The sequence below is a fragment of the Silene latifolia genome, chromosome Y (assembly GCF_048544455.1).
Source record: "Silene latifolia isolate original U9 population chromosome Y, ASM4854445v1, whole genome shotgun sequence".
Lineage (NCBI taxonomy): Eukaryota > Viridiplantae > Streptophyta > Magnoliopsida > Caryophyllales > Caryophyllaceae > Silene > Silene latifolia.
The window spans coordinates 121,200,434-121,212,598 of record NC_133538.1 but is presented as its reverse complement, the minus strand read 5'-3'; positions in this window follow the sequence as shown (position 1 = coordinate 121,212,598).

The following is a 12,165-nucleotide window of genomic DNA, read 5'->3' as shown; positions in this document are numbered from 1 at the left end:
AACGGTTATAGAAATGAGGTTATAGGCGGTTATCTTTGACATGTGGTGGTGATGAGGATGATGAGATGATTTAATTAAGGATTTAGTATTAGTGGGTTACGAGGACGTAACATTTATCTTAAGAGGAGTAGGATGCGATAAAAGAGATTTTGATGGTTGTTCATATGGTAGTATATTTGGAAGTAGAGTGTTGGTGTAGCATAAGATATGGATTGGTATATGTTGTGGTTGATAGTGTTAAAAGGTCACGGACGTGCTTGTAGTAGTTTGATGTTAGGAATGCGAGAATACTTCGATAGTGTTGTGGTTGGATGATGAGATTATGAGTGTAAGTAAACTTCGAGGACGAAGTTCCTTTTAAGGGTGGTAGAATGTAACATTCCGTTTGATGTTTATGTAGTTGGTTATGTATGGAGTTGGTGTCGTGAGAGATATATATGTGGTGGATACGATATCGTGAGTCATGTTAGGGAAGTAAACATAGTTGGTGGAGTGGGTGTTAAAAGTTCATGTTTTATGTTTGGTCGAGTTCTTGAGTTCTTAGTTATGTTGTTGTGTCTTGGTCGAGTTAGTATGGTTGTTTTTATGTATGGGTTGAACTTCGGGGACGAAGTTCTTTTTAAGGAGGAAGACTGTAATACTACGTATTTATGAGTCTTGGGGTACTCTATCGAGTAGGCCTTACTCTGTCGAGTAAGGGAGTTTTGCGAAATAAGATAGTTTCGACTGTTGGGTACTCGATCGAGTAGTCGGGGTACTCGATCGAGTAAGGGGGTACTCGATCGAGTACCTTGGGTACTCGATCGAGTGTCCGGTTTCGGGGGAGTTTTCTCGGGTTTTGTTAATTATGCGATTAAGGTATTTAAACATATTCGTCATTGTTTTAATTCACTTTTACAAAACCTAAAACCCCGTTTAAGAGAGAAAGCAACCAGTTCATCTTCCTAATCGCATTCTTAGCAATTCCCGGAGTTCAGACGGTCGGTTCTTGTCGTTTTTCGTGTCGTTGGATTCCTTGCGTCGAGGGTAAGCTTTTAACATAATTTTCATAACGTTTTGTTGGGATTGATTAAACCCTAATTTAGAGATTGGGGGTTTTATGAGTAGTAAGTGATTGGTAGTCTTTATGTGTTATGTGTTAGGAGGAGGATTCGTAGAAGAGGCGTTTTGATACAGCTGTAGATACCGTCTGCTTGTTGTGCTTTCCAGGTAGGATTTCTACTCGTATTAGTCCCATAATGGGATATTGGTGATGTCTTTGTAGTTAGGTGTTTGATATGATGATTGTGATTGTGATTGTGATTGTGGTTGTGTTTGTTGATGGTTCTCGAGATGCGTTCTCGGTTGAGTGGGGTCACTTGCGGGAGTGATCTCACGCCCTAGTTTCGCCCTTCGTGGAACCCGCCACGAAAGGGGATGTGCACATTAATGGACGGGGTTATCGCTCGTACGATGAGCGGGGCTTAGGTGGGAACGGCTGCGGTCCCCCATCTGGTGGTGGTCCAGTGGACAGTCGGTATTGAGATGATGGGGATTGGTTGGTGGTGTGTGTGTGTGTGTGTGATTCAAATTGTCTGTTTGTCTTATTATTGATATATATATATAAGTTGTGTGATTAATGCGACCCCGTTTAAATGTTTTAAAAGCTGTGGTGATCCATTCGGGGTGGTGAGCGGTTGCTTAAGCGGTATATCTTGGATACGCGTGGGATCTAGCTGGGGATGGAGTCATCACATATCGGAGTCTTTAGTCTTCCATTGTGTTTATTAGAACAGTTCCTTTGGTTGGTTTATAGTTTGAGAACAGTTGTATTTTGCTTACAGTTAGTTTTGTAATGTAATCACTTAAACTTATTTAATAAAGTATGTTTCTTCATTGTCATATGATTATCATGCCTCGGGTAACCGAGATGGTAGCATCCTTATACCTGAGTGGTCCTGGTAAGGCACTTGGTGTATGGGGGTGTTACATGATCACCGCCATCTGTATGACAATAACGTCAAACTTATCTAGCAAGCCAACCGTTATTGATAAACGTGGATCAACTGATTATGATACAAAAGTATACCCTTTGATCCTTTTAGAGATTTATAAGTCCTTGCACTAACTGTTAAGGACACCAGCCCCAACAAGCTCCCACTTGTCCGTATAAGTGTATGTGCAATGACGTTATCCGCACTAACTGGAGGACACAGCTCCAACAAACTCCCACTTGTCCGTACAAGTGTATGTGCGATAACCGATTCTCATATTCATTTAAAATTTCTCCCACTCAATGTAAAACAATTTGCAGATCTGGATCCACAAAGGTCGTATTTTACAATCGATCTGGATCTAGAGTGGTTTCCCCGACTAGAGAGTAACTTAACCGATAAAACGAATCCGTATCCGAGCATGGCCATGCATTTCGATTCTGACTCCTCGAGTGGCCCGAGAAACATCGAGTACCGATAAAGGCTGAATATTTCCTTCAACTCGAACTCCTTCCGATCTAAGCACGCATGAAATGACCAGAAACAATCTACTTGGCCCCCATTACGGATGACCGTGAGAAAGAAACCAAAGTCACCCAAAATCGGCCTTAGTCTCAAGAGACAGTCGATAGTCAAAAGAATCGACTCTTAGGATCACCATGGAGGTCCTATCCACGACCGGCACCGAATGTTATAAAACATTTAGGACTCCACGTCGATGTCACAATTGTGTCCTACGAAATATCCGTATAAATCGCCTCGTGATTGGTGGTCAACTTTGTTGACTTATGGCTAGTTGAACCCACCATCAACCAACGTCACAAAATAATTGCGAGAGTTAACAGCTCATGTGGGCAATTAAGGACTGAAAAATATAATGTTCGTTCAGTTCACTTTGTGGTGTTCAAAATTTGTCGTACAAATCCACATGAAAAACAAAATATATATAAAATATCAAAACGATGATGTCGTATAGAGTACAAAAGGGAATGAATCGAATCCATAAAAGAGTACTACAACTTAGGAACACGTTTAATTCTCATGGAATTAACGTGCCCTTCATGCTTATCTTGTCGTAATGCTTTAGTGAGAGAGGATGCTATGTTATCATCGTAGCAATCTTTTCTATCACTCTCGCCTTTTGCTCCACGTAATCCCAGATTAGATGAGCTTTCCGTTGTACATGTCTAGACTTGTTGCTAGACTTTGGCTCCTTAGCTTGGAAGATGGCACCACTATTGTCGCAATAGATGGTGATCGGGTCATTCGAACTAGGCACTCTGAGATAGCCCATGTAAGAATTGACGCATCCATATCGCTTCCTTTGTAGCTTCAGACGCGGCATAGTACTCGGACTCAGTCGTAGAATCTCAGAACAGTTTGTTTCGAACTCTTCGGTGATCTGCAGCGCCATTAAGAGTAAAAACGAATCCAGACTGAGATTTCGAGTCATCACGATCCGTTTGGAAGCTAGCATCTGCGTAACCGGTTGCGCATAGCTTTTGTTCGCCTCCATAAGTCAATGCCCAATCTTTAGTCCTCCGTAGGTACTTAAGAATGTTCTTGACAGCCAACCAATGTGGTTCACCTGGATGCTGTTGGAATCGACTTGTCATACTCAATGCATATGCCACGTCCGGACGTGTGCATATCATGGCATACATGATAGATCCTATTGCAGAGGCATAAGGTATCCGTGCCATGCGCTCTTTTTCTTCCGGTGTCTCTGGTGCCTGAGACTTGCTCAAATGCACCCCTGGAGACATAGGAAGGAACCCCTTCTTGGAGTTAGTCATGCTGAATCTCTCTAGGACTTTGTCTATGTAAGACTCCTGACTGAGAGATAGCATCCGTCGTGATCTATCTCGATAGATACGGATGCCTAGAATTCTTTGTGCCTCTCCCAGATCTTTCATCTGGAAATGGTTTTTCAACCATACTTTCACCGAAGTTAAGAGAGGTATGTCATTCCCAATCAGGAGTATGTCGTCAACATACAATATTAGGAAGACAATCTTGCTCCCACTCGACTTGATATATAGACATGGTTCCTCGACCGATCGAGTAAATCCATTTTCTTTTATCACTTGGTCGAAGCGATGATTCCAACTCCTTGATGCTTGCTTAAGTCCATAAATGGAACGCTTAAGCTTGCACACTTTCTTAGGATGTTCTGGATCGATGAAACCTTCGGGTTGTACCATGTACAACTCTTCCTCCAAAAAGCCGTTTAAGAAGGCGGTTTTCACGTCCATTTGCCAAATTTCATAGTCATGAAAAGCGGCAATCGCTAAGATAATCCGAATGGAACGCAGCATGACTACGGGTGCAAAAATCTCATCGTAGTGCAAACCTGGCACTTGGGTGAAACCTTTAGCAACTAGTCGTGCTTTGTAGATATCTTGTCGACCTTCCACAGAATGCTTTATCTTGTAAAGCCATTTGCATTGAAGGGGACGAACCTTGGCAGGTAAGTCAACAAGATCCCATACGTTGTTCTCATACATAGAGTCCATCTTGGATTGCATGGCCTCAAGCCATAGCTTTGAGTCAGAACTAGTCATGGCACCTTTATAGGTTGCGGGTTCACTACTCGTTAAGAGTAGAATGTCATCTATGTCATGTTCCTCGACCGGACCAATGTATCATGCGGAGGAATAGAGACTCTTCCCGACCTCCTAGGTTCCTCGGGAATATTTACCGCAGTAGGGATTGAAGGAATTGGTTCCTCCAATGGTTGCTCGGTGTTTGGTTCTGGAATCTCGAAGTCAGTCGAAAGTTCTATCACTCTTTGCATTCTCGAGAAATTCCTTCTCTAAGAATGTCTCACTAGCCGCAACAAAAACACGTTGTTCGGTTGGCGAATAGAAGTAATGACCACGTGTTCCTTTAGGATAACCTATAAAGTATGTCTTGACCGATCGCGGGCCGAGCTTATCTTCAGGTCTCCACTTGACATAAGCCTCGCAGCCCCAAACCCGTATAAAGGACAAGTTAGGGACCGTTCCTTTCCATAGTTCATATGGAGTCTTGTCATGACTTTAGACGGACTTGGTTAAGTATTAGAAGCGGTGACAAAAAGAGCATAACCCCACAACGAGTCGGGCAACACCGTGTGACTCATCATGGATCGAACAATATCAAGTAGTGTTCGATTTCTCCGTTCGGACACACCATTCAGCTGAGGTGTTCCGGTGGAGTTAAGCGTAGGGCGATCCCACGGTCTTTAAGGGGTTGATCAAACTCGTGAGAAAGATACTCGCCACCACGATCCGAACGTAGTGTTTTTATCTTTCTACCAAGTAGGTTCCGTACCCTATTTTGGTATTCTTTGAATTTCTCAAAGGATTCACTTTTGTGCTTCATTAAGTAGACATAGCCATATCTACTTAAATCATCCGTGAAAGTGATGAAATACCTATAGCCTTCTCGTGCGGTGATTGACATAGGACCACATACATCCGTGTGTATGAGCCCTAACAGTCGGCACGCGCATTCCAACACCTTTGAAGGAAATACGAGTCATCTTACCGATGAGACATGATTCACACGTGCCAAATGATTGAAAATCAAAGGCCGAGATAGCTCCATTTTTAATGAGCTGTTTTACGCGTTTCTCATTAATGTGTCCCATACGGCAGTGCCATAGATACGTTTGATCTTTGTCACCCACCTTTAACTTTTTATTCATTACGTGTAATATTTGTCGTCGATCTAAAACATAAATTCCGTTCATGGAGACGCCTTGCCATAAATCATATCGTGTAAAGAGAAAATGCAAGCATTATTTTCTATTACAAATGAAAAACCAAGTTTGTCAAGTGCGAAACCTGAAATAATGTTTTTCGAAAGACTAGGAACATAATAGCAGTCATATAATGACAACTCAAATCCGCTAGGAAGCTGGATCACATATGTCCCCTTTGAGATGGCAGCCACTCTTGCTCCATTCCCAACACGCAGGTCAACCTCACCCTTTACGAGAGGCTCCAGATTTGGAGGCCCTGCACATGATTACACAGATGAGAACCACAACCAGTATCTAGTACCCAAGTTCCGTAACTTGCATGGTTAATCTCAATCATATGAATAAAAGTAGAAGAAGAAGACATACCAACAGGTTTAACGCGACCCGCTTTTATGTCCTCATGATAAACAGGACATGTCCGCCTCCAATGCCCAGTCTTGTGGCAGTGATGGCATTCCATGTTTTCGGTTTTGCTCTTTGTCGCGCTTGATGAGTTGCTCGACTCACCAGGCCCACTCTTACCTGAACCCGACTTCTTGAACTTCGCCTTACCTCTCGCTAGGTTTGCCGAGCTTTGCCCTTACCCTTTCCCTTGTTTGTCACAACGAGAACATCTTGTTTCATGCTCCCACCGAACTTCATGTCCTTCTCGGTGCATGTACGAGGAGGGAGTGCGATTTATGGGGAGTTTTCTTCAAATCATTCATATAGTAATTCGCTCTAAATTGCGAATAACCATCGTGGACTGAGTGAAGTATGCGGTCGATCACAATGTTCTCGCTGATCTTACAATCAAAGGTCTCGACTTCTCGACATTCTCAATCATTTGAGAATGTGTGGGCTAATGAGTTGGCCCTTTCTCGAGTCTCGCATCAAAGAAGCGAGTGGTATGCTCATAGGTCACGATTCTCGGTGCTTTCGAGAATTCCTTGGTGAGCGTGGTGAAAATCTTGTTTGCACCTTGGGCTATGAAGCGTTTATGCAAATTGGGTTCCATTGCAAAAATGAGTACGTTTTTAATCGCACCGCTTCAAGGCGAAATCGTTATACTTGTCGATCTCGTTAACTCCGGCCGTGGGGCCTGGGTGTGACGGCATGGGCTCAAGCAGAATCGAGCTTCCGTCAGCGGCGGGCAAGATTCCGTAATGCCTCTGCCTCCCGATCCGCGAAGTTTGATCCATCATTCTTGATCGAGTTGGTGATTCATCGATTCATGAAGATCCGAAGCCAGGACTCACGGTCCAATGTGGCACTAGGCATTGGGTCGTTCAAGTGACCAGCCATTTTGTTATTAGCAGTTTATGTGAACGTGATCTACACTGAAAAAGAAAGAAAAACAAAACGAAATAAGCAACTCATCGAGGTGATTTAAGTCTATTTAAAATTCATTTTAACGTGTAGACTCAATGCACTTGCATAATTGATCTCCCTCAAGAATGATACAAGTGATCCCAAGACTCAATTTACGTAAATTGATAAGCCAACTGTTTAGCTAATTCTTCTGGAAGAACTCTTGGTCGATAGATTTCCGTAAATCCTATCTATAGTCCACCATCGTCACAGGATCGTACGAGTGACAATAGTGTTGAGATAAAATAGGTCAATCGGTTCCAACTTACCCGACGTAGAAGGGGTCATATTATGCCTACCGACGAAGAAGGGACTCATTGGAGTTTGACCTATAAAGACTATTCTCAATTTTTGTTTATACGAGGAAGATCCCATCAACTAAATTATAATTCATATTAAGTGAACGAATAACTAGCGTTTGCGTGAATGAATTAATTTGGGTGATGGCTTAAAATCGTGTGACATGCGAATGTCAAAGAAAACTAACTCGTGACCTCTATATGTGTCAGTTTTCATGCAATTATTAGGTGGTTTGGTTTTTAGGCGGAATATGATGCATACTATCGTTACAATAAAATAAATAAATGAATGCAATACGTAAATAAAAATTTCCTAGTGTGGCCTATCCTAGTAAAAAGAACAAAATACAACTTTGGAATCCACCGTTGGACCCAAAAGCTTGTCTTGGTGTTCCATCTTTGTCCATGTAGCGGGAGTGAGCATCCGGTCTCCATCTTTAGTCTTCTCAAAAATTACAATTTAAAATATACAAATATAAACCTATTTACATTCTAAATAAAAACTGTAATTAAAAGAAATAAAATGGAGATACGAGATCTCAAAATACAACCAATACCGTGTTCCATCATTACGGTAACACGTTCTACTAAGGCCACACTAAGTTACAATCGTTTGCAAAATAATTAAATACGTAATTAAAAGGCATTCAAAACATTCAAAATATAAACAAGAACGATAAATTAAAATGCATCAACTAAAAATTAAATTTATTCGTGACATAATTCCGTAATTATGTTAAATTTTTATCCAAACCACCAAAGATAATTAAAATTACATGACAGAACCGCTTTAGTCAAGTTAATTTTAATCCGAGATAATCCGTTACAATAAATCGTTTTAAAGTAACTTTAATTTACGTGGGTGAACCGTTTCACTAACAAGCGAGAGCATAAAAAACGTTTTATGCATTAAAAAAAGGGCCGAAAAAAAAACAGAAATTTTTTTTTTTTTTCTTATCTTCTTTGACGTGAAGAGATAAGACCCCAAAATTTTTTTTTTTTTAAATGCAAAAAAAACGGAGCATCAAAAAGCAAAAAAATTTTACACGGCTCAAAACGTGAGCAATGAAATATCAAAACAAAACGGTTTGATAAAACACAATTGCAATTTTAATCTAATCCGTATAGAAATCATACTACAATTGTTAATCTTCAACATATTGCAATAATTATCGGTTAAAATTACAACATGTGAAGAACGATTGAAAACAAGAGATCAAACGATCTAACAAAATTTTGTGGCACGCAAATCAATGCAATAAAAAAAAAAAACAGGCGTGTATAGGGAAGGCCACACGGTTTTCATAAAAAAACAGATTTGCCGAAAAAAAAAAATTGCCACACGAAATTTTATGCAATTATTTTGACCGATCTTTAACATATAGCGATGAATATCGATTACATAGACAATATGTAAAGATCAAAAAGTAAACAATCATCATGAAAGTGTAAACTAGACACGGATCCCAAGGCACAAAACAACAACAAAACGCAGCAAAAAAAAAAAAAATATTGCCGAGAAAAAAATTTGTGCCGTGACAAATTTTTGCCCAAAATCATCGTTTCAACAATCGTTTGATGAAAAACACATATAAAAATTTACGTGGCCTCGCTCTGATACCACTTGTATGGTTAGATCCGTATAAAACCCATTAAATTTAAGGATTATAACATAAATTTAATATGTGATTTATAGTCATAAAACGAAAAGCATAAAGAAACGATTAAGCAATAGAAATCAACCTCGGGTCCTTTGATGCAGGCGTAAAGAGTAAATCAACACCGATTCCCTCCTAATTGTTGCACCCAAGATGTCCGAGATATGCCCTTGTGCTAGAAGTGTTCTCCGATTGCCTTGCAATATAGGGAGAACTTGATGTGAGTTTATGTTGGATGAGAGATCCGAGTTTCGAGAGGCACTGATTCCCAAAACCCTAGAATTTTTACAAATGAATGATTAGGTTAGAAGGGAGGAGAAACTCTCCCTTTTGTTCCCTCTCATTCGGCCGTGGGTTTCTTAGGGAGGAGTGGGCTTGTCCACTTCCTCCTTATTAAACTCGTGGTCCGATAAAATCCGCTAAGATGTATACGACGCGGTCTAATTATAAACTGTTATCGGTTATCGGAAATCAAGGCATCAACTAATAATACGGGTTAGTTGAATTATTAATACATGTCCGACAAAACAGTATTGTATAATTATATTCAATATACATTTAATTAAATATAAAACGCTTATATTCAATTTTACAAATTAATTGCTTAATTCGTCTTAGCCATTTTTATTTAATCCGTATTAAATAAAATATCTCAACATCACATATTAGACTAATTACTAGTCAAATAACTCGGACTAACTGGTTAGTCAATTTTGGCATCTACATGACTGTATTTTCATACCGTCACATCTCTCAAACGTATCCTATAGGTGTGACTCTTAGGGACCAGTTGATCACCGCCATCTGTATGACAATAACGTCAAACTTATCTAGCAAGCCAACCGTTATTGATAAACGTGGATCAACTGATTATGATACAAAAGTATACCCTTTGATCCTTTTAGAGATTTATAAGTCCTTGCACTAACTGTTAAGGACACCAGCCCCAACACATCATGGGTCCTAAAAATAAGGAATGAAAAGATTTATTTTGACTTATTGACTTTCAACCACAGAGCGCCACATAGGCTCTGTGGTTGTTGCTTTAATAAATACTAGTTTTATACCCGTGCAAATTGCACGGTATTGTTGTTTAAGTTGTTGTAGAAAAATGTGTTAATAGTGGTTGCTTTGTAACTGAAGTATCTGTCCGAAGTATCTAAAATATAATATAGCAATAATAAAGTTGTATCTATCGAGATTATCTAAAATATTGCATATATGGCAATAATATTAATTCAACCAAGTCAATAACAACTCCTCGAAATTTCCAAAGCATAACAATAAGCTGCTACGGTGTAAAATCATAAGTAAATTGTACTATAATTTCTCGAAAAATTATTTATAAACTACGTTATTTGTTCTGATTGACACGCGTTTATCATTATCGCAAATTAGAATCTTCAGTCCCTTTTTGCTTGTGACTCTTGAAATAGCCACAAACTTGTAAAAGTGAATTGGTCTAAATAGTTACATACCAGTGGAAATTGTTAAAAATGTTTTTCATTTAGACAAACACGTTTGTAGAACCCGTGCAATGAAAAATTTAACCCATTTTTCATGAGTTTGTTAATTAGTAAAATATAACAAAATTAAAATCGTGACTCGTGCACATTTGAAAGCGATGTAGTTGAATTGTTAAATATTCAACTCGTAATATTATTTTGTAAATATAGGGTACTAAAAATTAAACAATAATGGTATATACTTCATAATTTTATTAAAATATAAGACACACTATCAATAACGTTATTTATAAATGACAAACAAAAATTGTTCTTTAAAAGAAACCAACTTTAAACCATCACGTACGGCCATATAAAATAATCTGATATAATTACTCTAATAATCCCAAATAATTGCACAACGTAAGGCCATATAAATTAATCCTAACCTGAAACGATATACTGTATTTTTTGCACTTTGTGTAGCGGCACAACGTAAAATAATTGTCAAAGTTGACGCATTTTTAATGAGGCCATATTTCTTTTCAACGAAATACATGGGTCGATAATAATTCTTTTAACGCTCATTAGTCTTAAACCCGTGCAAATTGCATGGGTTTGCTTTATTATATTTTGTTATTATTAAGACATTTATTTAATAATATTTATTCATACAATATTGATAATTACTCCCTGCAGTCAGTTTAATATTCACATTTGATTTTTAACGTTGACATTTTAAAATTATGATAAAAAAAAATAAAAAAAATATATAATGAATAGTATGACATTTACCTATTGAGTTATTGACACTCATCATACAAAGTCAAATGAGAAGAGTGGATTAGATGAAGAGTATAATAATTTTTTTAATATGACTTTGTTTCTATATTTATATGGAATTCAGATTTTTCTACAACTACCCGTGACAGATGACACGTGATACGGTTCTCACCAAGTTTGAGATACCGATATGATATACGGTTCATTTATGATTGTTTTTCAACAACTACTCACGACGCTTGACGCGTGGCCTATGAGTATGACCCAGACTCATGACCCGGGAGGCCGTGATATGACCCGTGACATGTATTTGATTGGTAAAATGTATTAGATGTGAGGGAACATATACTATCAATCTTTTTTTTTGGTCAATCGAAGCGCGCACAAAGTCGCATTACAATAAAGGGAAGGGGGATTCGAACCTGGGACCTATTGTCCACTATCAATCTTAAAACAACCCTTAAGATTATTCATTGGCGTTAGTCAAAATGATTTCTTCAATATTGTATTAATATCTAAAGAGAGTGAGGAAGTATACTGTGTGTTTAGACTTTTCCTATTTTATTTAGATTTGTCTTATTGTCAAAAGAGTTACAACAATAAAAATGTAGTATAATGAGTTAATTATTCTGTTGTAAGGTTATCTTACGCAAAAACGATATAGAACAAATATTTAGCGCAAATATCAAGAATATATTTGAATAAAAATTTAGTTGCTAAAAAACAGTAGTATAACCTCCTGTGTAAAATAAGGTTACCCAAGAATTTACGGAAGAATTATGATGCTCCATATGAACACATTTTGGGCTCATTTTTAACCAATCCCTAGTCATGATTGAGAACCTTCAATAAGTCAATAGTCAAGCCGTATACAATAGAATTTAATTTCATAATAATGGGCTAAATCCA